The sequence below is a fragment of the Meles meles genome, chromosome 10 (assembly GCF_922984935.1).
Source record: "Meles meles chromosome 10, mMelMel3.1 paternal haplotype, whole genome shotgun sequence".
In the NCBI taxonomy this organism is placed as follows: domain Eukaryota; kingdom Metazoa; phylum Chordata; class Mammalia; order Carnivora; family Mustelidae; genus Meles; species Meles meles.
The window spans coordinates 62,311,497-62,338,922 of NC_060075.1; positions in this window are offsets into that span (position 1 = coordinate 62,311,497).

Below are 27,426 nucleotides of genomic sequence, written 5' to 3' on the forward strand. Positions count from 1 at the left end.
TAATATTTTTGTATCCTTTGGGTAAATACCTAGTAGTGCAATTGTTGGATTGTAGGGTAGTTATATATATATATATATATTTTTGGGGGGGGGTAGTTATATTTTTAACTTTTGGGGAAAACTCCCTACTGTCTTTCCAATGGCTACACCAGTTTGCATTCCCACCAACAGTGTAAGAAGGTTCCCTTTTCTCCACACTCTCACCAACATCTGTGGTTTCCTGTGTTGTGAATTTTAACAATTCTGACAGGTGGGAGGTGGTATCTCACTGTGGTTTTGATTTGTGTTTCTCTAATGATGGTGAGCATCTTTTCATGCATCTGTTAGCCATCTGTCTATTCATGTCTTCTGGCCATTTCTTAACTGGATTACTTGTTTTGAGGGTGGTAAGTTTGACAAGTTCTTTATAGATTTGGGTATTAACACTTTAGCAGATGATTTCACTCACAGGTGGAATTTATGAAATAAAACAGAACATAGGGGGAGGAGAGAGAGAGAGAGAAGAAAATCATAAAACAGACTCTTATCTAAAAAGGACAAACTGAGGGTTGCTGGAGGGGAGGTGGGCAGAGGGATTGACTAAGTGGGTGATAAGTATCCTGGAGGGCACTTGTAATGAGCACTGCATGCTACATGTAAGAGATGATTCACTAAATTCTACTCCTGAAACTAATATTTCAGTATATGTTAACTAAAATTTAAATGAAAATATGAAAAAAATCAATCAATCAATAGAATTTCCCAAAGAAAAAAATAAAGAAGAGTTAATACCTATTCTTCTCAAACTATTCCAAAAAATAGAAATGGAAGGAAAACTTCCAAATTCATTGCATGAAGCCAACATTACCTTGATTCCAAAACCAGACAAAGACTCCACTAAAAAAGAGAATTAAAGACCAATATCCCTGATGAACATAGATGCAAAAATTTTCAATAAAATACTAGCAAATCAACAATACATTAAAAGAATCATACACTACAATCAAGTGGAGATTATTTCTGGGCGGCAGGAGTGGTTCAGTATTTGCAAATCAATCAACGTGATCCACACATTAATACAAGAAAGATAAGAACCATATGATACTTTCAATAGATGAAGAAAAAGCATTTGACAAAGGATGACATCTATTCATGATAAAAATCCTCAGCAAAGTAGGTATAGAGGGAACATATCTCAACACCATAGAGGCCAAATATGCAAAACCCACAGCTATTTCCTCAATGGGGAAAAACTGAGAGTTTTTCCTCTATAATCTGGAACAAGACAGGGATGTCCACTCTCACTATAGTTGTTTAACATAGTACTGGAAGCCCTGGCCTCAGCAAAAAGACAACAAAAAGAAATAAAAAACATACAAGTCAGCAATGAAGAAGCCAAATGTTCAATGTTCACTCTTTGCAGATGACAAGATACTCTATATAGAAAACCCAAAAAACTCCACCAAAAAATTTCTAGAACTGATACACAAACTCAGTAGAGTTGCAGGATACAAAATCAACATATAGAAATCTGTTGCATTTCTATACACAAATAATGAACCAGCAGAAAGAGAAATCAAGTAATCAATCCCATTTACAATGGCACCCAAAACTGTAAGATATCTAGGAATAAACCTAATGAAAGAAGTAAAAGATCTGTATCCTGAAAACTATAAAACACTGATGAAAGAAACTGAAGATGACACAAAGAAATGGAAAAAATTCCATACTCATGAATTGGAAGAACAAATATTGTTACAAAGGAAAATTACTCAGCCACTGGAAAGAAAGAAATCTTGCCGTTTGCAATGAAATGGATGGAGCTAAAGTGTATTATGCTAAGCAAAATAAATCAAAGACAAATGCTGTATGACTTCACTCAAATGTGGAATTTAAGAGACAAACAGATGAACACAGGGGAAGAGGAAAAAAAGAGAGGAGGAGGCATACCCTAAGAGACTCTTAACTATAGAGAACTGAGGGTTGTTGGAAGGGAGGTGGGCAGAGGAATGCATTAAATGCAGAACGGGTATTAAGGAGGGCACGTGTGATGAGCACTGGGTGTTATATGTAAGTGATGAATCACTAAATTCTACTCCTGAAACCAGTATTACATTATGTATTAACTAACTAGAATTTAAATAGAAACAAAACAAAATGTTTTTTTAAATGTACTTATTACATGTATTTGTCACCAACGCATCACAATGAAGTCACAAAAAAGTAGGCTTAGTTTAATTCACAATAAAGATCCTGTGAAAACACATTTTTCATCTTCTTTGTGATTTTCAATACTCTGCTTATTTTAATTTAAAGCAGTTAAACAACATTTGAGAGCACCCAAAGCAATCTACACATTTAATGCAATCCCTATCAAAGTACATGAGCACTTTTCCACAGAGCTAAAACAAACAACCCTAAAATGTATATGGAACCACAAAAGACTCTGAACAGGCAAAGCAATCTTGAAAAAGAAAAGCAAAGACAATGGCATCACAATTCTGGACTTCAAGTTATATTACAAAAGTATAGTGGTCAAAATGGTATGGTACTGGCACAAAAATAGACACATGAATCAGTGAAACAGAAGAGAAAACCAGGGGCGCCTGGGTGGCTCAGTGGGTTAAGCCTCTGCCTTCGGCTCAGGTCATGATCTCAGGGTCCTGGGATCGAGTCCCGCATCGGGCTCTCTGCTCAGCGGGGAGCCTGCTTCCCTCTCTCTCTCTCTCTGCCTGCCTCTCTATCTACTTGTGATCTCTCTCTGTCGAATAAATAAATAAAATCTTTAAAAAAAAAAAAAACAACAAAAAAACCTTAATGTGTGACAGGAAACCATCAAAATCCTCGAGGAGAACATGGGCAGTAACCTCATAGACATCAGTGATAGCAACTTCTTACTAGTTATGTCTCCTGAGGCAAGGGGAACAAAAGTAAAAATACACTATTGGGATTATATCGAAATAAAAAGCTTTTGTACAGTGAAGAAAATAATCAACAAAACTAAAAGACAACCTTTGGAATGGGAGAAGATTTTTGCAAATGATAATATCTGATAAAGGGTTAGTATCCAAGATCTATAAAGAAATTATCAAACTCAACACCCAAAAAAAACCCCAAATAATCTAGTTAAGAAATGGGTAGAAGACATGATAATGGCTTACAGATACATGAAAAAATTCTCAACATCACTCATCATTAAGGAAATACGTATTAAAACTACAATGAGGCATGCCTGGTTGGCTCTATCAGTTAAGCCTCTGACTCCTGATTTTGGCTCAGGTCATGATCTCAGGTGGTGAGACGGAACGCTGTTTTGGGCTCCATGCTGGGTGTGAAGCCTCCTTGGGATTTTTATTTCATGGATAATGGAATATTATTCAGCCATAAAAAATGAATGGAATCTTACCATTTACAGTGACATGGATGGAACTAGAGAGTATTATGCTAAGTGAAATAAGTCAGTCAGAGAAAGACAAATACTATATGATTTTATTCATATGTGAAATTTAAGAAACAAAACAATACACACTGAGTAAGGTGGAGGGGAAGAAAGGCAAACCAAGAAACTGGTATTTAATTATAGAGAACAAACTGCCAGAGGGGAGGTGGGTGGGATTATGGGTTGAATAGGTGATAGGTATTAGGAGGCCACTTGTGATGAGCATTGAGTGTTGTATGTAAGTGATGAGCCAGTAAATTCTACACTTAAAACTAATTACACTGTATGTTAACCAACTAGAATTTAAATAAAAATTTGGAGAAAAAAAGAAATTTGTCACTGGTAGTTGGTAAATTAATTCAATACATATTATAAACAATGAACATAAAATTACTAGTTAGTTGTACAAAGAATTCTTTTCTTGTTCTTTTCCCCAGACTAGTTAATCTCAGGTTAAAATGGGTCACTTGATCAAATGAGAAAAGTATCTCCATTTATTAGGTCAGGGTCAACTCTGAAGTATTATATAACATGGATATTAATATTAGGTGCACATTTATTAAAATACTGATGATTTCTTTTATGATCTGTGTGCCTTTAAACTAAATGTTAACTTTCTGAACACTGTTTTGTCCTTTCACACAATAAGAATAATAATACACCCACATATGTTATTCTAAAGATGAAGTGTGATTGCAGCTTAGCAAAAAGACCTACTTCTTTGATCCCCTCAATTTCTTTAGCATAGACTGCATAGATGTGATCTGTAAGGTGTAGCGTATTTTGAAACATTAAGAGCTGATAAGACTTTAAAAACCCAATTGCTATTGGAAAATCAATTTACATTTTAATACCCATTTATTTAAGTTACATTTTCAGTAATCTCTTTATATTACCTAGCCAATACAAACTAATGCAAAAAGTTTTTTTATTACAACTGTGATTATGACACGTGGTCTGAATTTTGCCTCCTACATAGTTCTAAATTTAACCAATATTTCTCTAAAACCAACAGTAAAATTTCATTATTTTTATTATATAAGCATTGCAAGATTTTAAAACTGCAACAAACCATTTTGTCTATTCACAGGAAAATAAACTCTAAATATATTCCTCTTACTGAATTTCCCTGGAAACAGCTACATATAAAGGCATTGATTTTCTCATGTTCTAATTTTATCCTACCAAGATGGATCCACTTACAAGTTTGCAAATACATCACTGAAGATACTGCAAAATAGTTCTGGAATGATAAGGTAGATATTCTGGGTCTATTTTTTCTTTGCCCTAAGACGCATGTGTATTAGCTAGCAATTATCATTTCCATGACACAATTGTCTTACAATCAATTATAAATTCCATCAGCTAAAACTAATTTCACCAATATAGGTAAGAGTGGACTAACGAGCATATTATCTGTACTAAATACTGTGAATTAAAAGAAAAAACTTCTCTTTACCTTGCAACATGAGAAGTTAATTATTAGTTTTGTTTCTATAATGGAAAATGAGGCAAAACCTGGGGAGAAACAGTGACTATGAGGATGTGAAATGCAAGTATCTTGAGCCTTTGGTAAATTTCCTACTGTGGCTAAAGTTCCTCTGTCCATTCCCCTCCCCACATCCATGAAATCCCCCAGAGCGATACAGGTACAAGGAACAAGTCAAATGTATATAGAGATTTGTCTATGTATCTATTCATTGATGAATCATAACTGAGTCTTTGGCTCCAAAACTCAACATAATCTCTAGGAAAGCTGAACTAGACTCAGGCAAAGATAAGCTGGGCCACCTACTCTAAAAGAAGTTGGCTCCAGGTCAACTTGCCATGATGGTAATATGAAATTCTAAGAGAGAAATATTTGAAAGAGAGTGAAGTCCAAGAAGTAAAATACCCAAAAAAAGGGGAGGGGGGACAAATAGACAATTGCAAAAGAAAGTCAAATCTTGACTCCTCTGTTATTACATTAACATTTTATTGCCTAATATGTTGGACCAATGTATTGCTTATACTGAATCACCTCTAGTAACAACTCTCATTCTTTAGGTTAAGTACAGTCACTGTAGAAGACAGTAGGAATGTTCCTCAAAAAAATTAAAAACAGGGGTGCCTGGGTGGCTCAGTGGGTTAAGCCTCTGCCTTTGGCTCAGGTCATGATATCAGGGTCCTTGAATCAAGCCCCACATTGGGCTCTCTGCTCAGCAGGGAGCCTGCTTCCTCCTCTCTCTCTCTGCCTGCCTCTCTGCCTACTTGTGATCTCTCTCTTTCTGTCAAATAAATATTTTTAAAAATTAAAAACAGAAATGTCAATTTCACTATTGAGTATTAAAGAAAACAAAAATACTAATTTGAAAATATATATGCACCCCGACATTCACTGAAGCATTATCTACAATAACCAAGATATGGAAACAACCTAAGTGTTCACTGATAGAAAAATAGACAAGAAAAAGGCGGTACACACACACACACACACACACACACACAGAAGAAAATTCTGCAGCCTTAAAAAGGATGAAATTGTACCATTTGAGACCACTTGGACAGACCTAGAAGGTATTATGATATATTGGTATATCACATGGTATAGGGTATATACAGTATACCATATATAGTATATATTATGACACATGACATAAGTCAGAGTGAGAAAGACAAATATCCACCATATGATTCCACTCACATAGAATCTAAAAGACAAACAAATGAATAAAAATACAAAAATCAAAACGAGACCTACAAATACAGAGAGAAATCTGATAGTTGCTGGAGTGGGAGTGGGCTGGAAAAAATGGGTGGAGGGGACAGGGAGATAGAGGCTTCCAGTTATGGAATGAATGAGTCATGGGAATAAAAGGCACAGCATGGGAAGTACAGCCACTGATATTGTAATAGCAATGAAACAAAACAAATGGCAGCTGCACTTGTAGTGAATATAGCATAATGTATGAACTTGTCAAATCACTAAGCTGTATACCTGAAACTAATGTAACATTGCGTGCCTATTACATTCAAATTTAAAAATAAAAGAGTGAAGAAATAGCTTTGATCATCTGGTAGTGGAAAATTCTGCTTCAATTTTCATTATTCTGTTAAGTCATTAAGGAGGACCATTAGGCCTAAACAGTTGGCCAGGGGAAAAATATAAAATTTCTGATCTTAAAATTTTCAAATGTTCCTCGATGTTTTAATGAATGTTTCTTTGTTGTTTCCTCTAAAACTTATGGAAATAGGTCAGGAAAGGTTTTCTTCAATTTGTTTTAGCGCATTAGAAGACCACACTCTATACCAAGCTAAGAAATCATCCCTATTGTTTCCTGTACATCAGATTATGTTCAGATACAATGGGGGTTACAATAAGAAACCCTTTGGACCCCCATTACATGTATAGCATAATGGAGAAATAAACATGTATTGTTTTAATCCCCTGAGAGCTCAAAATTTTTGTTACTTGGCATAACACCACCCTACTCTGAGTGTGATTATAGAGTGATACAAAGACTGAATACAAGGAATATGAAGTCCACCTGCCTATAAGCTAGCTACCTGTTATTCATTTCTCACTCTACATAAAATTTAACCATTTTAACTCCTCTTAATAAAGCCCTTGATTCTAGAGAGAAAGTAAATTCTCAAAGTACAAAAAGCATCCTCTTAAGGGATTTCTTCCTTTTCTATTCAGATATAAACAGAAAGATCTCATTAAAATACTCAGTCGGATTATAAATTTCTTTGTTAGGGTTTGAAGCCAGGGCTTTCTTCATCTAGGACTTATGTAGCTTTATAAACATATCCAAAGTTACATTATTCAAACTGCAAATCTCTAATGTTCCAATTTTCTAAGTTCCCTATTGACAAAAAAGAAATGCAAGAAAATCACAGCACCAGTTCAATACCATCAATTTTAGAAAACATAAGCACATCCCAGAATCAATTTTGATTACTGTGGTGTCTTCACTGCAGATTTGACTATTACAGAGTATTTTCCAGGCTAAAATAGTGTGTCCCAAAACCACTTACAATTACCATAATCCTGGTCTGCCTCTCAGCCTATGTTAAGAATGCATTGCCTTCACAAGTAATACAGTTGCGACATCTTTTTTCTAAAATGGTATGATATGTGCTCACACATCAATATTTTATTGGTCTCTGGTCTTATAACTCCATATATAGTGTAGACTCTACTGTCAAGTCACACTGTTATCCTCTTTCACAGATTATAAGGGAGGGAGTGTTTCATTTTTGTGAGAAATAGGGAGGCAGAGAAAAGAATGAAATGTCTTCCCAAGTTCCAGCCCTTACTGTATGTTAATCAAATCAGGCCATCTGTCCAAAGTTCATCCCTGTTCACAGGGGTAGAAATTCTAACTGTGATTCTACAATTTTCATATCTAGAAGGATAAACAAGGACCTTACTATTAAAGACTCTACCTTATAGGTCAGCACTGAACTCTTTCAGTCATTTTGTTTTTCTCTTTGACTTTATACACACATACATGATTATGGGCATAAATACACAATATACACATACACATATACATAGAGAACATACACATAGCACACCTGTATGGTCTTACCTAAGAGTCCAGAATTCACTGTTGACATTTAAAAAAATCAATATCCAAGAAGCATGTGGCTAGAGTACCTCAGCAAGATTGCAGATAAATCACAGGAATCCCCAAATTTAGTCCTACTAAGTATTTCTACTCAACACTGAATGAAATCTCAAGAAACAATCAGGGAAAGGCAGAAGAACATAATCGTTCATCTGGTGTAGCAGTTCTAGAGCACCCACGAATGTTAGCATCATCCATTAAAAACTCAGTGACTTTGGGGATCCCTTGGGTGGCTCAGTCTGCCTTTGGCTCAGGTCATAATCCCAGGGTCCTGGGATGAAATCCCCCATCGGGCTCCTTGCTCAGTGGGGAATCTGCTTCTCCCTGTTCCTCTCCTCTTACTTGTGCTCGCTCACTCTCTCTGATAAGTAAATAAATAAAAATTTTTTTTTAAAAAAGAAAAAGAAAAAGTGATTTTCTCATTGGAGTTTTTCATGTTTTCTGTTAAGGCTGACCCAGAACTAAATATTTTGAGAACTAGATTCATATCAGCCAGAAGCAATTCTGAAGGTAAAAGAAATTTCTCACATGGGGTTTTGATGACTAGATTGCAACTGCATGTAACTTCTAAAGGTCCTTTATGCATATTCTATATAGAATACTAGCCAATAAGCTTCTCGCTGGCAAAAGAGCCCTCACAATAATAAAGCATATTTTTTTCATCCAAGATTTCACTACCTAAACAGACCCACCTGCATTCACATTCATTTCAAGTTGGTGGCAGACTTGAGTCCTGTCTTCAAGTTGAAGAAAGACTGAGTTGCCCAGTATGGTTATTATTTTTTTAATTAACATATAATGTATTATTTTGGGGGGGGGTACAGGTCTGTGATTCATCAGTTTTCCACACACCCTCACACTCACCACAACATATACCTTCCCCATGGTCCATCACCCAACCACCACATCCCTTCCACCCCCTTCCCCTCCAGCAAACCTCAGTTTGCTTCTTCAGATTAAGTCTCTTATGGTTTGTCTCACTCTCTAGTTTCATCTTGTTTCATTTTTTTCCTCCCTTCCCCTATGACCTTCTGCTTTGTTTCTTAAATTCTGCATCAGTGAGATCATATGATAATTGTCTCTCTCTGATTGACTTATTTCACTCAGCATAATACCCTCTAGTTCTATCCATGTTGTTGCAAATTGCCCATTGTTTCTATATAAATGAAGAGAGTATTTGGCACAATGGCCAAGGACTGTCTCATCATTGCTATTTCCTTGTGGCCCATAGGAAGTTATAAACACAGAATAAACCAATACTAGTTCTTCACCATTAGTTGACACTTCGGCACCAAACCTCTACAAGAAACATTATCTCTGGTGGACTGGGCTGGACCCAGGTGTGGTTAAAAATTGTGCTCAAAAATTTTTAATACTAACAGATAACACTATAACTGATGACTTATTTGCTAAGACGTGCAAAACTTGTTTTAATCTTGCACATCCCACTACGTTTCCCCCAAATAAAATGGTAAGATAGAAAACAAAGTATCTGTTTTTTCAACTCTGATCTAAATTCCTATTTAGATAGTCATAATGTAGCTTAATCATGATAACAGATGGTCAGATGAGAGAATCTAATTTAGCTCAATTATTTGTGGACAAAACTCTTGAATTTGAAGACATGTGGTTAAACTTGACAGTTCTTCCAAAGACATTTCAGAGACAGAACCACTGTTAATAGTAAAATGCACAGACAGAGATTGCACTTGATTAAAAATATTCCCCCTCTTAAAAAAAAGGTAGGGGGAGTTTGTTCATTGTCTCTCCTATTAGCACACTTAGTACCAGTTTTAAACTGTTTAATTTTTAAAAACCATTAGACCTGAAACATAATCCATTGAGTAAGTTCTCACATGTATGATATAAGGTGGCACAAGAACCAGACCGTGTACTGTAATATTCAGATAGTGATTCGAATTAAACCGACACACGTATATTTTGTTTTTAGTCACATGAAAAGGGATTCACATCTTACAGTAATGGATAAATATTTCATGAGGAATTCCACTGGATGGAGATTTCTAACAAAAGTTCTGGAATGGAATTCTTTATTGCATCTCGCAGTATTAAATCCACATGAAATTTTGTATTCATGAGAAGTATATAATTTTTCTAGAAGTACATTATTTTGTATACCAAAGCATTAACCAACTATAGTAGCTATACTATACAATTATAACTAAACAGAGAATATATATTAATTAAAACAAAAATGAAATAAAAATATCGTGTAAAATTTCTTTAAAACTTAAAAATCATGATAGCTTTCAAATGTGTTTTTCTTTTTATTCACTACCAACGTGAGTCTTGAAGTATGTTCTGCTGTGTCTATTTTTAAAAACAGTAAATTTGAAATATATACAGTTGAGGGGCATCTGGGAGGGCACAGTCTGTTAAGCTTCTGACTCTTGGTTTCGGTTCTGGTCAGGATCTCCAGGTCCTGGGACTGAGACCCACATTGCGTTCCATGCTCAGCATGGAGTCTGCTTGTCCTTCTCCTTCTGCTTCTCCCCACACTTTCTCTCTCTCTCATAAATAAATTAATCTTAAAAATATATATATACTGTTAACACTGTAGAATACATAGGTATGTTTCTGTATGTGTGTACTCATGTACAAGTAGGTTTGTAAAAGGGATGTACACATAATTATGTCTTGACCTATTTACCTCTAGGATTAAGAAAAAAATGGACCAGAGTACCTGATGCTATTTATTCTCTCCTTTATATTGATTTGGTTCGGACAGTTTTGAAATAAATCAGACTGTATGGCCAATTAACGAAACTGATATTAGCACAGATGATTCAGCATATTAGTTAACATGCTACATGTAGCAAGTGTTTCTCTCTCCCCATCGACATCATTTACCATTTTCATTGTCATGTTCATTAAAATAAAATGTTGCTCTAATAGTGATAACTGAGTATGCAAAGGAGTGGAGTTGCACTGTTGGAGAGAGAGGTGGAATTATTTAAAAGCTAAGAAGAAACATTTTTAAAATGCTGTAAGATTAAGTGAATATTTTTAGCATCTAACTACAAATAAAGAATCATAAAAATGCTGATTCTTAAATTTTTAAAGTTATTTGGTAATATTTAACATTAATAATATATTAAGAAACTTAAGAAGTACCTAAGTAAAGACCTTATAAAACTACCTCAACTGGGGTAGTGTATTAATTTGGTGGTGCTTTGACAACTGACGTTGTCAGGTCAATCCTGTCCCCACTAGGGCTAGTTAGTTCCTAGAGATTACAAACAACTCCCCTATAAGCATGACTTTCACATACAAACTAACAAAGCCAAAGCCCATATCCCAACCACCAACTTTATCTAATTCTTGAACACCAGCCTAAGTCATCTCAGAACAAAGTATTCGACCACTCATAACCCAGAGCCCACTGGAAGTATTCAAACGATTTAATCCAAAGCTTGCTCAAAATTTGTCTACCCTGCCTTGGCCATTCCTTTCCATAGAAACCACCATAAAGGCTCTGGGCCATACTTTTCCCTCACTTCTCTGCTCCTTGATCAACACGGAGCTTCCCCATGTGGCTCTGCATGGCCTGGCATGCACTCTTCCCTTATTAGCACCTGCAAGTAATAAAACTTTCAATGGCATTGACATTGTGTCATCGTTCAGTCATCTCTATAAATTAAAATCAAGCCCAATCAAAACAGGCAGTAATGCGATGACAAATTATAGAAGAAATATATTGTTGAGTTCTCTTCACTTTGGTAATAACTCTGGTAATACAATTCTGATACAAAATATGTAATTTACTAAAGCACATCTATTTCTTGGTCTCTGAGCTGTTCTTTTTCTTTCCACCAAGCTGTTATTTGTTGTTCCTGTCCTTCCTCTCCCACTTACCTATCAATCTTCACTTACTCCGTATGCTTGTCATTCTTTGTATGCCATTTTTCTTACATAACTTCCTCATACTTTATAATTTACTCAAAATCCATATAATTATTCACCTATATGAAATCACCTATGAGAAGTCTTTAAACCTATGAGGACAAAATCAACCTATAATTATACTGAGCTTATTTTATGTACTATGAGAAAAATCAAAGTCTAGAGAGAGTGTAGGTTAATTCTCCAGTTAATTAGAAGAAATTATATTGCAAGAACATAGTAATTTCATTCAACTGGACAACTGCCTACCTATTCTTATTGAACTAGTCACTGATAACACAGTCATGTAAGATTAAGAACTCTCACATTTAGGACATTATTTATGAATCAGAGCTTTAACCTGTAGATATTGTAAACCACATATCCTATACGTCTTCTTCCCACTGAACAGAACTTGGAAGGAAGAAATGACAAGTCCCAACTAATATTTTAAAAACCTAAATATGTGATTTTTTAAAATATTACTCAGTATACATAAAATTAGAGTACTTTAAAGAAATGGAGCTAGCTTGGAAAAGTGGCTATCAATAAAATGCCTCGAAGTTAATTTATTTGATTCTCAACATTCTATTAATTGAGAGTATATCAAAAGAGCTTTAGAATTAATAATGATAACAAGTATAAAGAATTCCTGAAGTTTTTCTGAGCTAAGTGATTATATTATTTTCTTGAAAAAATAATAAACATTGGGGAATATTTACAATTAATTGAGTGTTCTAACCTAAACATTTTATTATTCATGTATATTTTCCCAACTATATTTACATCCTTCTCTGCCATCCTCTGCATATCATATTGAAAAATAAACATCTCTTCTCTTGATAATATATTATCAGCATTAATAAGGATCAATTCAGTTCTTCTATAAATATAGAAAAAGATATTCATACGATAGGAAAAATGGTGTGATTGCTACTCTTATCACAGGTTCTCTCTCATCCCTGGAAAATCATTTTCTGCTTTATTATAAATATCCATTTGTTAAGCTTTTTGTCGTGTATTTTTAGGAATCTATATGATAGCTAAGCCTGAAAGAGTATTCACTGGTTTATGGAATTCAAAGAGGGTTTTAAGGACTAATCCATAGGAAGAGAATAATGTAGTCAAGCCTCATGAATAATTTGAGTCAGTAATTCACACCTGGAAGTTATATCTTGTATCCTCTACTCTTTGCATATTGACTTTATTCTTTCTTATCAAACAATGACAGGACCCATAGACACTGACAACTCTACAATTTTTTGTCTTCTGATTTTAGTTAAGAAAGTCAAGACTAGCATTCTTTCATCCCTGGTCTCACAACTCTAGAAACAGGAACATACTAATGTTCCCTAAGTTAATTGCTAGGAAATATTCAGTGTGATGGGTAGACAGAATCCTATAAAAACACTGGCAGCTTCTATTGAGGAGAAGGACAAACTTGAGGGGAGGTGAGAAAGAGTTTCTTTAGGGAACAAAATTGGTGCTGAGGATGTAATGGATTGATCTCTATCCTCTAGGTGGAAAAGCGAATTTTTAATCAATCAGCAAAAGAACTGTAACTCTTTGCCAGCTTGCAAACACCTCTTGTATTTTATATCATTCTGGGAATTTAGATGAGCTTTTATGGCATCCAAATAATGCCCAAACTTCTCTGTCAAACTCATCATTCATTTGATCTTCAAAATTAACAAGTCAAAAAAATTTACAAGATGAAGCATGCATTTGTTTTATATGCACTTTATTTAACCATTCAAAGAATTTAAAAGAAGGATCATCCCTTTAATTTCCTTGTTCTCATTTCTGAGTCAAATTAGACCATGGCTCAAGAAGTGGAGGGTATCGGGGGCGCCTGGGTGGCTCAGTGGTTTAAAGCTGCTGCCTTCAGCTCAGGTCATGATCTCAGGTCCTGGGATCGAGTCCCACGTCGGGCTCTCTGCACTGAAGGGAGCCTGCTTCCCTCTCACTCTCTCTGCCTGCCTCTCTGCCTACTTGTGATCTCTCTCTGTCAAAATTAATAAATAAAATCTTTAAAAAAAAAAAAAAAAAAAAAAAAAAAAAAAAGAAGTGGAGGGCATCAATAAAGAGCAAAGAGAAAGTGTTTGGCTTTTGTATTCCTAGAAGTGAAGATTCTGGTGATTTAAGAGGTTTTCAGGCATATTTTGACTCTAAAGGAGTTGATCCTTGCAAACCCACTTTAGCACTGCTCCCCACCAAGTGCAACACAACCTCTTTCTAACCTTTTATCCTAAGTGGCATCAGCGGTCAGTACTGCTGACTCTAGGAAGTTGGGTTAGAGCTCCTGTCTTTTTGGTTTTCTTTGGTGGCTTGCATGCCATAGCAACTTGAAGCAGTCACCAAGATATTCAAGTATATGTGCCAAGGAAGCCTAGTAGGCTGTACCCTAAAAGGAGACCCTAGCTTTAGGCTACCAATTTGACTGCTGGAAACAGAACAGAGGAAAACAAGGTCTGCTGAGGCCTGCATCCTATTACCGCATGAAGGCAGAAAATGAGGGGGAGAGAAAAAGATACTTGCGAATGAGATTCAGTTTCAGGCTTGGATTCTTACCAATTGGATTAAGAGGCGAGAGCTAGGAAGAGGATGAAAGAAAGAGGCAGAGCCCCTATGGACCAAATCAAACCTTAACTCCGCCATGAGATGGCCCTTTCCATCGTCCATCTCCAGCTGCCCTTATTCACTGTCCCGTGCTTCACTATTACAGCATGTTCCCACTGTCTGTTTTCATCCGTGCTCTTGATTCTTTTTCCTCCACTAGCTGGAAAGCCTGAGAGTGAGGAGACTTCGTTTAACATGTCCCAGGTAGGACTTTCAATTCCCCACAGACTTGCCACAGGCGTGCTCTCAGAGACTGAAGAAATTGAAAGCCGGGCAGGATTTATTCCGAACATATTTATCAGAGATGAGAAAATACCTATCATGAATACTTAAATATCTCTGAATGCCTTATTATAATTTCTTTTCATTTTCACTTCTCAGAATCAGGCAGACTGACAGAAATAAGAGAGAGCAATTGTGCAGAAAATGTCAGTGGAACACACTGGGAAAGTTAGACAAAGCTGTTAACCAAGCACTTTGCTGTTTTTACTTGGTTCGTGGCGATATTAACTCGAGAGATTCTTGAAATGAATCTGTTTTATTGCAAGCTTGATTACTTACCCATCCCTAAATTATTCCATCATACAAATGACAGCTTATATTTAATGAAAGTGGCCACTTATTTAACTGCTGATTATTTTTGAGAAACCTTTTAACCTACTTCCCTGTGAAAATGAAAATAGGGAAAAATGTACTTCCACAAATCTTCAAAGGCATGCATTTGTGCTTTTTATAGAAGAATATGATGATGGCACGCCTTTCCTCCCACACGTCTTTATTAGGCCTAGAAATTAAGATACAGAATAATTATAAAATAATAATAAAAAGTAATTTCTCATGGATACAAATGCTGCCCCAGAGACTACTGAGAAGGCAGAAAGGGTGGCGTGACAACCAGACACATAAAGTCATGTGACCTCAGTCCCTGTGCTGGTTTCCCAATACCACTGTATGCCTTCCAGACTTTCACTGAAGAGTTGTGTTCTTGGCATTTAATGGGGAGCCCAGAATTTATTCTTTAAGGAGTGATACAAGCATATTTTTTAGGGCAATATAATAGGTTTTATTCCTTCCTGTAATTTTAAGGGCTCTCTATTTATACTGTTCTGAGCTTAGTGGGAAAGATCTTAAGTATGACTTTAATGCTGATAATCTTGATAAACTTTCTAGATGAGACATCTAACCCAAGGGAGATACAAGAGAATATCTCCCTTGTTTTATAAGGAAAATGAAATCTTTACAGGTAGATAATATAGATTCAATGTTTTTGTTAAAATTTCTAAAGAAATGAGGTACATGTTCCATCTTAGTCACGCATCAATATAAAAATTAATATATTTTCTAATTTTTGTACTGAGTCTTCAAAATCCAGCATGTTTTTGATACTTATAGTGCATCTCAATTCAGACAAGACATATTTCAAGTACTCAGGCACCACATACGGCTAGTGGCTATCATACTAAACAGCACAGCTAGCACTAAGGGTTACGAAAATCTGTTAAGAAGAATTAATTTTGGAATTATGTATGGAAGTATGATTTCTCACAGATTTTGTTTGATCCTTAGGAAAGTAAATTTACCACTTAGGCTGTGAGATTGAGAGTTTTTTTCTTTGAAGATTTTATTTATTTATCTGAGAGAGAGAGAGAGAGAGAGAGAGAAAGCACAAGCAAGGGGAGCAGCAGAGAGAGAGAAGGAGAAGCAGTCTCCCTGCTGAGCAAGGAGCCTGATACAGAGTTTCATCCCAGGACCCTGGGACAATAACCTAACCTAAAGGCAGACACTTAACCAACTGAGCTACCCAGGCACCTCAGATTGGGAGCTTTTTAAATATCTTCTGTATTCACCCAACTAAGCTAAGTCTAGGACAAATTTAATTATATGTAATCATCAGTACAAGTAAATTGCCATCTAATAAATGCTTCTTATTGTCAGCCTGAATCGTGGTACTTGGATACCAGTCTCCATTATTTTGTATTTTGTACTAAGGTACTTTCTAATTAGATCGGTTGGATAAATTAACATTCAACCCCTGATCTTTCCACCTACAGTTTTTTCAGTTGACCTAAAAACAAGATTTGTTCTCAGTAAACCCAAATTTCATTTTCTTAGCAATCTTTGTAGAACTGATTATTGGTTAAGTTGCCTCTTCAGTGCCCACAGCCCATCACAATCCCCATCCAAATAACCTGAGCAAGTGATAGAGAACCGTTCATTTTTCCCCAGTGGCAGATTCAGACTGATCTGGTACATAGACTAAGCCAACAGCTGCTCACTGTGTGATTTTGAGAAATCCAAAAAGCTCTCATTAGCTCCTAACTGGTTTTCTCCGTTTGACAAATGGTCTCCCAGTATTTACTGCACTGGCATTCTCTTCTAGAGCCACACTTTGCTGAAAAGGCAAATATGGTGTCACACATTCAACTCACTGGTGTTCCACATAATCCAGACACTAAATGATAGAGAACCATTCATTTTAGATAGGAAATGAAGGAGCCTGCAGGCTCTTGTGGGATAGTGCGATGACATAAGTGACAGACTGGGAGAGTCTGGAACACAAGTGACCCAGGAAAGATGTGGGCACACAACAGAGAGCGATCAAAAAAGAAATATGTGAAAGAATAGCACTATTTTATAATTATCATTTTTATAATTATGTCTTGGGCTATGTCTTTCTTTTTTTTTTTTAAGATTTTATTTATTTATTTGACAGAGAGAGATCACAAGTAGACAGGCAGGCAGAGAGAGAGAGAGAGGGAAGCAGGCTCGCTGCTGGGCAGAGAGCCCGATGCGGGACTCGATCCCAGGACCCTGAGATCATGACCTGAGCCGAAGGCAGCGGCTTAACCCACTGAGCTACCCAGGCGCCCCGGGCTATGTCTTTCTAGTAGATCTTAAGTTGGGGATGTTTTGAAAATATTTGATTTGTGGAATGCCTGGGTGGTTTAGTTGGTTCAGAGTCTGAGTTCGGGTCAGGCTGTGATCTCAGCACCCTGGGATCCAGCCCCGCATTGGGCTCCTTGCTCCATAGGGAACCTGTTTCTCCCTCTGCCCTCCCCTTGCTTATGTCTCTCTCTGACAAAGAAATAAAACCTTAAAAAAAAAAAAAGAAAGAAAGAAAATATTTGGTTTACTTATTCATTTGGAGTATTTGTGCTACCCTACAGACTAAATTCTGGTAAGGTAGATTCTGGTATTTTTAAAGAGGAATTGATTAAATAATTCAATATAGAAAAAAGTGAAATAACTAAGGCTACTTGAATCTAGTGTTATTTTGGTAATGAAGTGACCAAATAATTCACTACAGAGAAAATTTGGCATTTTTTTTTCCTCTGAGACCTTGACAGAAAATGTTCTACCCTCTTTTCTATTATTTTTTCAATGAGATATTAAATGCTCACTTTGGGAAAACGTTCAGAAAATCCTCTCTTAAAGTATAATTTTAATGTGTCAGAAACTATAATTTGTTCCAGAGAACTAAGTGATAGGGGTCCATTGTGGGATTTTTAAATACATCCTTAATGGTTTCTAAATCCTTTTGTGAACTACATTAGTGTGAAATGTTATTTATTTAATCAAACAGAGCCATTACTCACAATAGGAAATGCACAACCCTATCTCTGTTGAGAACTGGAAAGAGCTTCTAGGGTAAAGAACAGAACAGAGCTGGTATTTAGGAGGGCAGATAACAAGACAAAACCAAATGAGTTTGACTGCCTCTTTTATGCCTAAGCTCATAAAATGGAATCCATAGAAGAATTAGTTATCTAAATTCCTTTTCACATTGTGCCTCTCCAATGAACTTCCCTCTTCAGAGGCTCCACAGCTGCTCAAATAAATTCTGCAGTGAAGGGTTTTTGAGGAAAGTGCGGAACTGTGACCCAGGTCGGATTCTTTTCCTTCTCTCATCTGCTGTAGGCGTCACCCCCAGCACTGCTGTATGGGCGATGGGAGCACACTCTGAATGTTGAAAATGTTGCTCAAAGCAGAGCATCTTTATGAGGTAAAGGTATTGTAAAAATTAATTGTGCTTCTAGAAGGGAGTTTTTATATATATGGGTATGGCAGAACAACAGAAGGTAGAATCCGCACCAGGTGAATTGATACAGTAGTTAAAACCCAGGCTCTGAAACCTGATGGGTTCAAGTTTCGATCTGGCCACTCGCTAACTGGGTGTGAGCAAACATGCATTGTTCCAAGGCTGTTTCATGTATTAATGCAACACAGTAACTGTTGACAGAGTTATTATTCTCCATTTGAATGGCGAATAAACAGGCATGGGGAATGTACCTCTCCCACAGGTAGGAAATGAAGAGCCTGGTTTGAATGCAAAACAGTTATTGTGGAGTCTGGGCTTTAAGCAAACATGTGCACAGGCAACAGCGACTGCTTACTCCTGTTTCAGTTAATGAACCTTTCTTTTCTGTTTGATCATCTGTAAAATGGAGATAAATACAGGACCCATTTCATGGGGTTAAATGTTCACTCATGAACACAGTGAATTTAGCAGAGTGCCGGAACCCCAGTAAATACTCCGTAAATATAGTTTTACCCAAGGTATGCCTTTCTTCCAGTCAGTCTCTAGAGAACAATTTATCTCTAAATGTTAATTAGTCAAGACTGCTAAATCTGTTTTATTGGCTCAGACTTCCACAACGTCTCACCTTAACAATTGATAAATGTCTCAAGCAGGTGTCATTGGATATTGCAACTGTCAACTGTTATGATTGCATCTGTGGTGGTGAAAATGTCAACGTGATACACGGAATGATTAATGCAGCAAAGAACAAATTGCTCAGAAGCATGAACCAAAGCCCCTAACGTGTGGAATGATCACCTGCACTTATCTGCCTCATCTGAATCTTTTTGCAGGGCAAGATCTATTCAAAGCAACCTAGATCTTAGACCAGGTGGCAATCTCGAAATATGCTTATGTAAGTCAGCACTCCTTTGCCATGAATTCTAGTGAAGGGGCAGAAGGGGTGCATAGTAGGTATGTGCACCTGCTACTTTGCGTTTAGCAAACAAGTGACAGGGAGTAGCAAAAAGAGGTTGTCCAAATAATACACTAAGAAGAGTCATTATTGACCTAAATCCCAAGGGATATTTAGTAAAAGATACTTGGGTTTTACACTGGATTTTCCTACTACAAATGATTGGAAAAACTTACTCAAGACCTATAAGGACATCTATTTAGGTAAGGTATCCAAAGAATATGTATAGATAATGAGAAATAAGAGAACTTTATAAGATAATTCATTTCAAAGTTCAGGGTATCATAGACTTAAATGATGACAGACTTTTGATATACCATTTCCAGTCTTAAGGGACTCAGGGTATTAAAAGTACGACTCTGGAGCCTGATTGGCCTAGGCTCAAACCTTGGCTCAGCGATTTATTATAAGTTGTCTGATTTTAGGCAAATTATGTAAATTCTCTTCACCCCCAATGTCCTCAACAACAGATGGTGATAATAATAATAGCATCTACCTTTAGGTAGTTATGAGTACTCAAGAATTAGTAGGTGAAAAAGGAATTCTGAAAACATTTAAGAAGAATGCCTGGCTCATTTTTTTTAAATAAATGTGCTCAACAGGTTTTATTTTACATCTTAAGAAAATGTTATTAGTAGGTAGTGAATTTCCTACAGGTGTATTAACACACTGAGCAAATGTATTAACTATGTAAGGTCACCAGGGTGCTATTTACTTTTCAAGTGTTATTTCCGTAATTTCCTAAATAGCTTCATCAAAGCACCCCATACAGCACCAGAAAAAAAAAAAAAATTGCCAAGTGGAATTTAAAGAACAGATTAAAACAGTAATCAAATTGAGAAAGATTTAAACAAAAGGGATGAAATACTTTAGCCTATTATTTTTCCTTGATAAGTCAAGGAGCAATGTAAATATTCATATGAGGAGATTTAGCAAAGATAAATATAAATTGCCTCTTGCAGGATGTGACTATCATTAAATGAGGATACGATTGCAGATTAAGGAATTACTATCTAGTCAGCGGTCTTAAGAACACAATTTCATTTTGAAAGGAAAGATAAATAGAATTTAGGTTAACCACATAATGTTGCTACTGAAGAAAAGTCAAATTATCAAGCAAAGAAAATAACATTATTATTCTCTTCTGTTATATAGCCCATTTTGTTCAGAAATACCGCATTTGGCAAAATGAAGTAATTTGGAGAAAAGAATATTATAAAAGATATGAATTTTGATGACAAACATAACAATTTTCTATTTAATTGTTCTGCCTGTAATTGACCTAGAAAGAACAGCAAATGTACTTATTTTCATTCAAAAGATCACATACCAAAATGATAATAACTAAAATAGAAACCAAGTATTTTCACATATTAACCAGGCTACAACAGGAAGTACTAATGTTGAAATGCATTAGTCACAATATATCATAAATTCAGCTTTGCAAGGTATGATTGCTCAATAACTGATTTGCAGATTTCCAGCAGGTACAATTCTGTGACCATATCAGCATGTTCCACCAGTAAGTTTTTGTGACATGAATTTTATGACTTACCTGACCTTGAAAAAGTTTGCTTTACAGATTCCACAAAGAAAATAATAAGACTTTATCAATCCATCATTACAAATATAAATTGTGAGCCCCTAAACAAGTTTGAATAAGGAATTTTTCACTACACTTCCTCAGTACTGAGTTCTCACTGACACTGTCATGAATACATATGATTTTTACACATTAAATTTGCATTTAAAGCATCTTTAGCAAGCAAGATGCCAACAGGATTTGGGCAGTGAATAAAAAGTTTCTTTAAGTAGATAGGCCATGAGAAATAATCCAATTCTCTTATTGACCCAAAGGCCATGCTGTATAGCTAGGAGACTCTTCACTGAGAACAGCCCTGGACATTCGACCCTCAGGTTTGCCAGGACAAGAGGACATCCTCACTTTGGGTGGGCCCTGGGGCTTATTCCCACTCTCCACATTAAAACACAATCTACCAACCCTGGATCACAGTCTCTACCAACAGGACTGGACACATCCCAGCCTCTGTCCATTAAAGGTACATTTAAGATATCTGAGATCCATAAGCACTTAAAAGGGAGAAAACCTGATTAATGGAGGGACATAGACTGAATTTCTAGACATCTTTTTTTAACCAAAGTGTATGGTCTCCAGCAATGCACTCTAAGGACTAAATGAGGAACCTTATTTTCATTCTACCTTTAAGGATGTTCTTTTCCAGAGTCTAACATCTTACTATGACCTATGGGCTAAATCTTGCCTGCTACTTATTTAGTTTGTTCGTTTGTCTTTGTTTTTATTTTTGTGACCTATGAGGTAAAAATGCTTTAAATATTTTAAATGGTCACATTTTAAATGGTTGTTTAAGTACCTAAATAATATCCTCAAATTTATCTCTTTCCCTCAGAGCCTAAAATATTATCTTGCCTTCTACTGAAAAAGTTTACCAAGTCTGGCCCTAGTTACATAAAGTAAGGCCTATAACTACTAGAAGGACTCTTCAGTCAGTTGCTTAAAGCCTAGATGATTGTGACTTTCTGCCCATTAAAAGTTTTTATAGAAATGTCATAAAACAGGTCATTACATGGATGGCATTGGAGCATACAACTCCTTGACTTTAAAGAAATGAAAGAATTCATATAAATTGAGTTGTATAATGGCAGTCATATCATTCATGATTCCAGAAAATATCAATTTGTATTTTCCACATAGTCAAAATAATAGCGATGTGGGTAAAATAGCTAATATTCCAATACTAAAGAGGATGGTTTTCATTTTCATTGTAACGTTAGCATTTCCCAACAATTATGAACAGATCTCTACTGCCTCTTGAGCTTTTAACAGTTTGAGTTGATAATAGTTACCATATTGAGAAATATTTGTGAAATTTCAGAATAAAGAGTTCAATAGATTTTCCTGCAGGATTGAGTAAACCATTCTAACTTGGGTTTAGAGGTCTATCTGACATTCTCAAATCTTGAAGTTGAAATAAGGGCTGAACCCCTTCAGTGCCAAGAATGGAACAAGGGATCTGAGTTTCAGCTCATCAGTTGATGACAATATCAATTTATACTGAACACAAGCTAGACCCTGAGATTTTTGTTCTATGGCTGAGAAAAGGCCATCTTTTAAAATCTCCTTCTTCATTGGTCCTGCCACTTCTGCAGAGAGTCTGGCATTCATATTTTAACAGGTAAAATTCAATTTAGTGTGCCTTTCCATCAAGTCTGTATGTTATTTCATTGAAGTATAGAATCATTCTTGGATAAATTGCTTCCATGAGTGTTAGAATGAATAAAGTATTTATGGTTCCAAATTCTTCATGAAACACTCAATCCACCTACTGTGAGTAGCACATAAATAGTGTTGATGGATTGTCAAGTTGAAAAGAAAAGGAAAAAATGAACAGTACACGAATTTATATCACACCATGGAATTCAAAGGACACTGTTCCCATTACACATAAATCAGAGCATATAAAACAATAAAGTTTTCTCAAATGGCTTATAGTGCAACAGATGTCAGCTGTGTGCTGTTGAGAAGCCAAAAGAGATAAGTAAAAGTTAGACTGAGTTCTATGTTTATCAAAATACAACATATCCAAGTCCTTACTGTAGAAAAAAAAATTGTAATGTTGAGACATATTCACAAATATTATTTCCTGTATACCAAATAGAAAAGAAAAACTTTGAAAGAATTTTGAGTTAATCATCATCCCCAAAGTCACTGATGATATTTGACAAAAGGATAATAACTCTACGTAACTGACTCTGCTCAAATGGATGACTTCCCCTTGTCACTTTATAGCAACTATCCCTGTCTCCTTGTTCTTATCACTGTGTTTTCTTGTCTAGGTTTTGTTTGGCCAACTATTCAGTAGAATTAACAAGAGGATCTTCCTCTACATATCTACTTCAGTAGGTTGTTGTGAGGATTAAATGAGTCCATGTATTTAAACCACTTAGAAAAGAGCTGTCAACATCATCTCTTCAGAGACCCTAAGGTAGATCTGATGGTTGTTAACTCCTTGTGTAAGCTCTTCATAAGTTCTTAAGCAAAAGCAACAACTTATCCTGTCTTTTGCCACCCACATACATGTAGTTGTAATAATTTTGGCTTCCACCAAGTCAGTGGTGTGCTGTTAAATATTTAACCATTGATATGCCAGGGGTGGGAGAGAACCCTCATTTGTATAGATTTCCATCATGCAATTTCAAACTCCATTGAGTTGAGAGAAGTGGAATTGGGAAAGGAGGCAAAACTGGCTCTTACCAGAAGCCAGGCTTCACTACACTATCACGTCCTCCCCTGGTTTCTTTCACATAAAGATGTGTGTTTATCAACTAAGAGGAATATACCTTATGACTGCAAGATTTAATGACAGGGAGTTACAAGAGTCAGTTCACATCGGAGTTTGAGGGGAATTCTGGTCACAGCTATCCTCATTCATATTAAGCCTCTGTAATGTCAGTTCAAGGGTAGAATCATCAAGTAAATTTTTTGTGAATTTGAAGAACAAAATTAAGCTAAACCATGGAGCACTCAACATGTTCATAGAAACATTATTTGCAAAACATTGTTCTGGCCTTTTGGAGGAATATCTGTAGTATAGGATATTGCTCCCACATTCAATTATATCCTTATTGAGATGATTAAGCAAATGTAGTTAGAAATATTGACGAGGCAATCCACAATATTATTAAGAAAGTGCCCAAGGTCAAGCTCAATCTTTATTAAAATCCAAGTTATTTCTAGAAAATTTTTGAATTATTTAAATTATTGTGGCATCTGGGTAGGTCAATTAGTTCAATATCTGCCTTCAAGGGCACGTGGGTGGCTCAGTGGGTTAAAGCCTCTGCCTTCGGTTCAGGTCATGATCCCAGGGTCCTGGGATCGAGCCCCACATTGGGCTCTCTGCTCAGCGGGGAGCCTGCTTCCTCCTCCCTCTCTCTCTGCCTGCTTGTGATCTCTGTCTGTCAAATAAATAAATAAAATCTTTAAAAAAAAAATCTGCCTTTGGCTCAGCTCATGATCTCTGGGTCCTAGGATGGGCACCACATCGGGCTCCCTGATCATGGGGAATCTGTTCCTCCCTCTCCCTCTGTTCTGTCCCCCTGCCCTGCTCATGCCCTGTCTGTCTCATATAAATTACTATAAGAACTCAAAACATTTACATTTTTTTGAGACAAAAAAATTTTCAAGCAGAGAAAATACCCTCTTCCTTTTAGAGAACATTTTTTCTTTTTTCTTTAAATCAACAAGGAACTGTGTTTTAGGCATTATGTGTTTATGCCTCACACCCAAAGAGTCATGTTCAGTGTAGGAATTTGACCTATGTGGCATCCTAAGCATTTAGTTAACCAAACTTAAGGTTGAACCAGGGTAATTTAGCAATAAAATATATGGTGGCAAAAGAAGTATAGGGCTCACAATGAAAGCTATGAGAAATGTTTACAAATTTTTCAAAATCACTAGAGTATTATTTATAAGAGCCAAAAATTTATAGTACTCAAAGTCCACAGACAGTGGAGCTGCTAAAAACTATGGAAAATAATAAAACAATAAAAGATACTGGAGGTATATATAAGAAACAGGAAGCACTCTGTGCTGATATGGAAAAGCTTCAAGAAATATTATTAAGTAGAAAAAAGTAAATTCCTGTCTTCATGATTTGGGAAATAAGAGAGCTTACAGAATTTTTTATATATTTTGCATTAGAAAAGAAAATCTTCCATAGAAATGGAAGAAATCATAATAGAAGAAAATCAGGAAGTTTCAAAAATTTCCAAAAATCATTTTGTCTTGTAGAAGATCTTCAGAATAGAAAAGAAAAACAGAGCAAGAATAAACACTTGGTGATTATCACATGAGGGCTAATCATGGTGTTAAGCATTCCCTCCTCCCATATTTCTATTTATTCTTACTCATCTGTGAGGTGAGTACTAACCACCAGTTAATCCTCTTCCCTACTTACTATGATGACTCTCACAAATACTGTATAAAGCTAAAAGAAACAGCAAAATTAGAAAAATTGCCTTCATTAATAGATGGACACATACAATTTAATTACCACAATTCTGAGTTTGTAGCAAGCTCTACTGGGAGATGACGTTTACATCTGAGTATAAAATAAGACCTCCCATTTTTTATGCCTTGATTAACTCCCTAAACAAGGGTTCATGCATTCCACACCATATCTCTCCATCACTGAATAAAGACTGGGACCTCCTTCTGACTGGGTAAAATCATGCCCACCTAGAAATGACATCCGCAATTAACACTTAAGTCTGAGTCATGTGTATATTTGCATATTTATGAACCTAAGAAGGGGAGGTAGATGCAAAAGGATTAGTTTATACCACCTGTACCATAGACTATCTCTGTTTGCTAATCCTCTCTTCTACCCTTCCGCAGAAACTGGGAAATAGGGACCCTATTTTTATTGATAATTACACCTCAAAGGGATGACTCCCAGGTGCCTGAGAAAGACATTCCTGGCTTACAAAGCTGACAAGAGCCTGCGAGAAGACTTACAACCAAAAGGGGCTGAGAAAGAATGTATAACTGCAATTTTTCTGGTATAAATGTTCTCAGAAAAGGGAGGTCAGGAGCCTAGAACTGGAAAAAAAAAATCTATTTAAAGTTTAGGCAAGCTGAGAAGAATGTTAAGGCCATTTTGGTCACTAAGAAAAGGTAACAGTAAAGTAAAACACAAACACCTAACATCATCAGTGTCAGATCAACAGTCTTTCTGCATGATCTAGGGTTTATTTAAAAATAAAAATTAGTACCTGTTCAGTTACAGGATCCTTTTCACTTTACTCTGGCTGATGGCAGTCACCCCCTTGGCTTTTCCTAGGTGTGGCCCACTTCCAAACCAAAGTGCTAATTTGTGCTATTCTCTGGAGAGACCAGCCCATATATACAATAGCCTCCAGACCTATCCTAATATTTTTCTCCCTACAACTCAAATTAAGCCTGCTCCAGCCTGAACTTGCTGTCTCCACATGCAATTCTCCTTCATCACACAGCTACACCATCATCTTCAGTGTCAGTTAATTAATATTCCTGAAGTACAACTAAGATTATGGAAGCAAAATTTTGGACCAGCCTGCAACCTACAGTGTAAGTCTAACCCTTAACAATACGATCCTAACCTCCTTTTCTAATTGCACTGTGCCTAGAACAACACCTGCTGACTCTGAGCTTTATTCTTCAGTCTACCAAAATAACACTGGAACACACTGGCCATTGTCCTCACAGCTCTGTACTGTGATGCGTTTCCTTCTATTTGTGCAGAAAGCTTAACTCAACGGGCGCCTGGGTGGCTCAGTGGGTTAAGCCTCTGCCTTCAGCTCAGGTCATGATCTCAGGGTCCTGGGATCCAGCCCCACACTGGCTCTCTGCTCACCAGGGAGCCTGCTTCCTGCTCTCTCTCTGCCTACTTAGGATCTCTGTCTGTCAAATACATAAATAAAATCTTAAAAAAGAAAGAAAGAAAGAAAGAAAGCTTAACTCGAACCTTTTTCTTCCAAACCTCATACACCCATCCTTCAACACTTATTTCAATCTCTGTCTACTTAGTATAGCATTGGACACACCCCATGTCCTTAATACAAATATATCAGTAGGTCAGTCTTCCAGGGTGTTTTGATTTCCTTTCTGGAGTTTAATCATTTTTTGCCCTATATACATAAACTTATATAATATAAACTTATATAAATATATACTACAAACTTAACTATAAACTTATTTAAACATAAACTATAAACTTCTGAATTCTAAATTGTTTAAAATATCCTATTTCTGTAACCCCTTGTGATGGAGCACAGGGCAACACACATTTTAATGCCC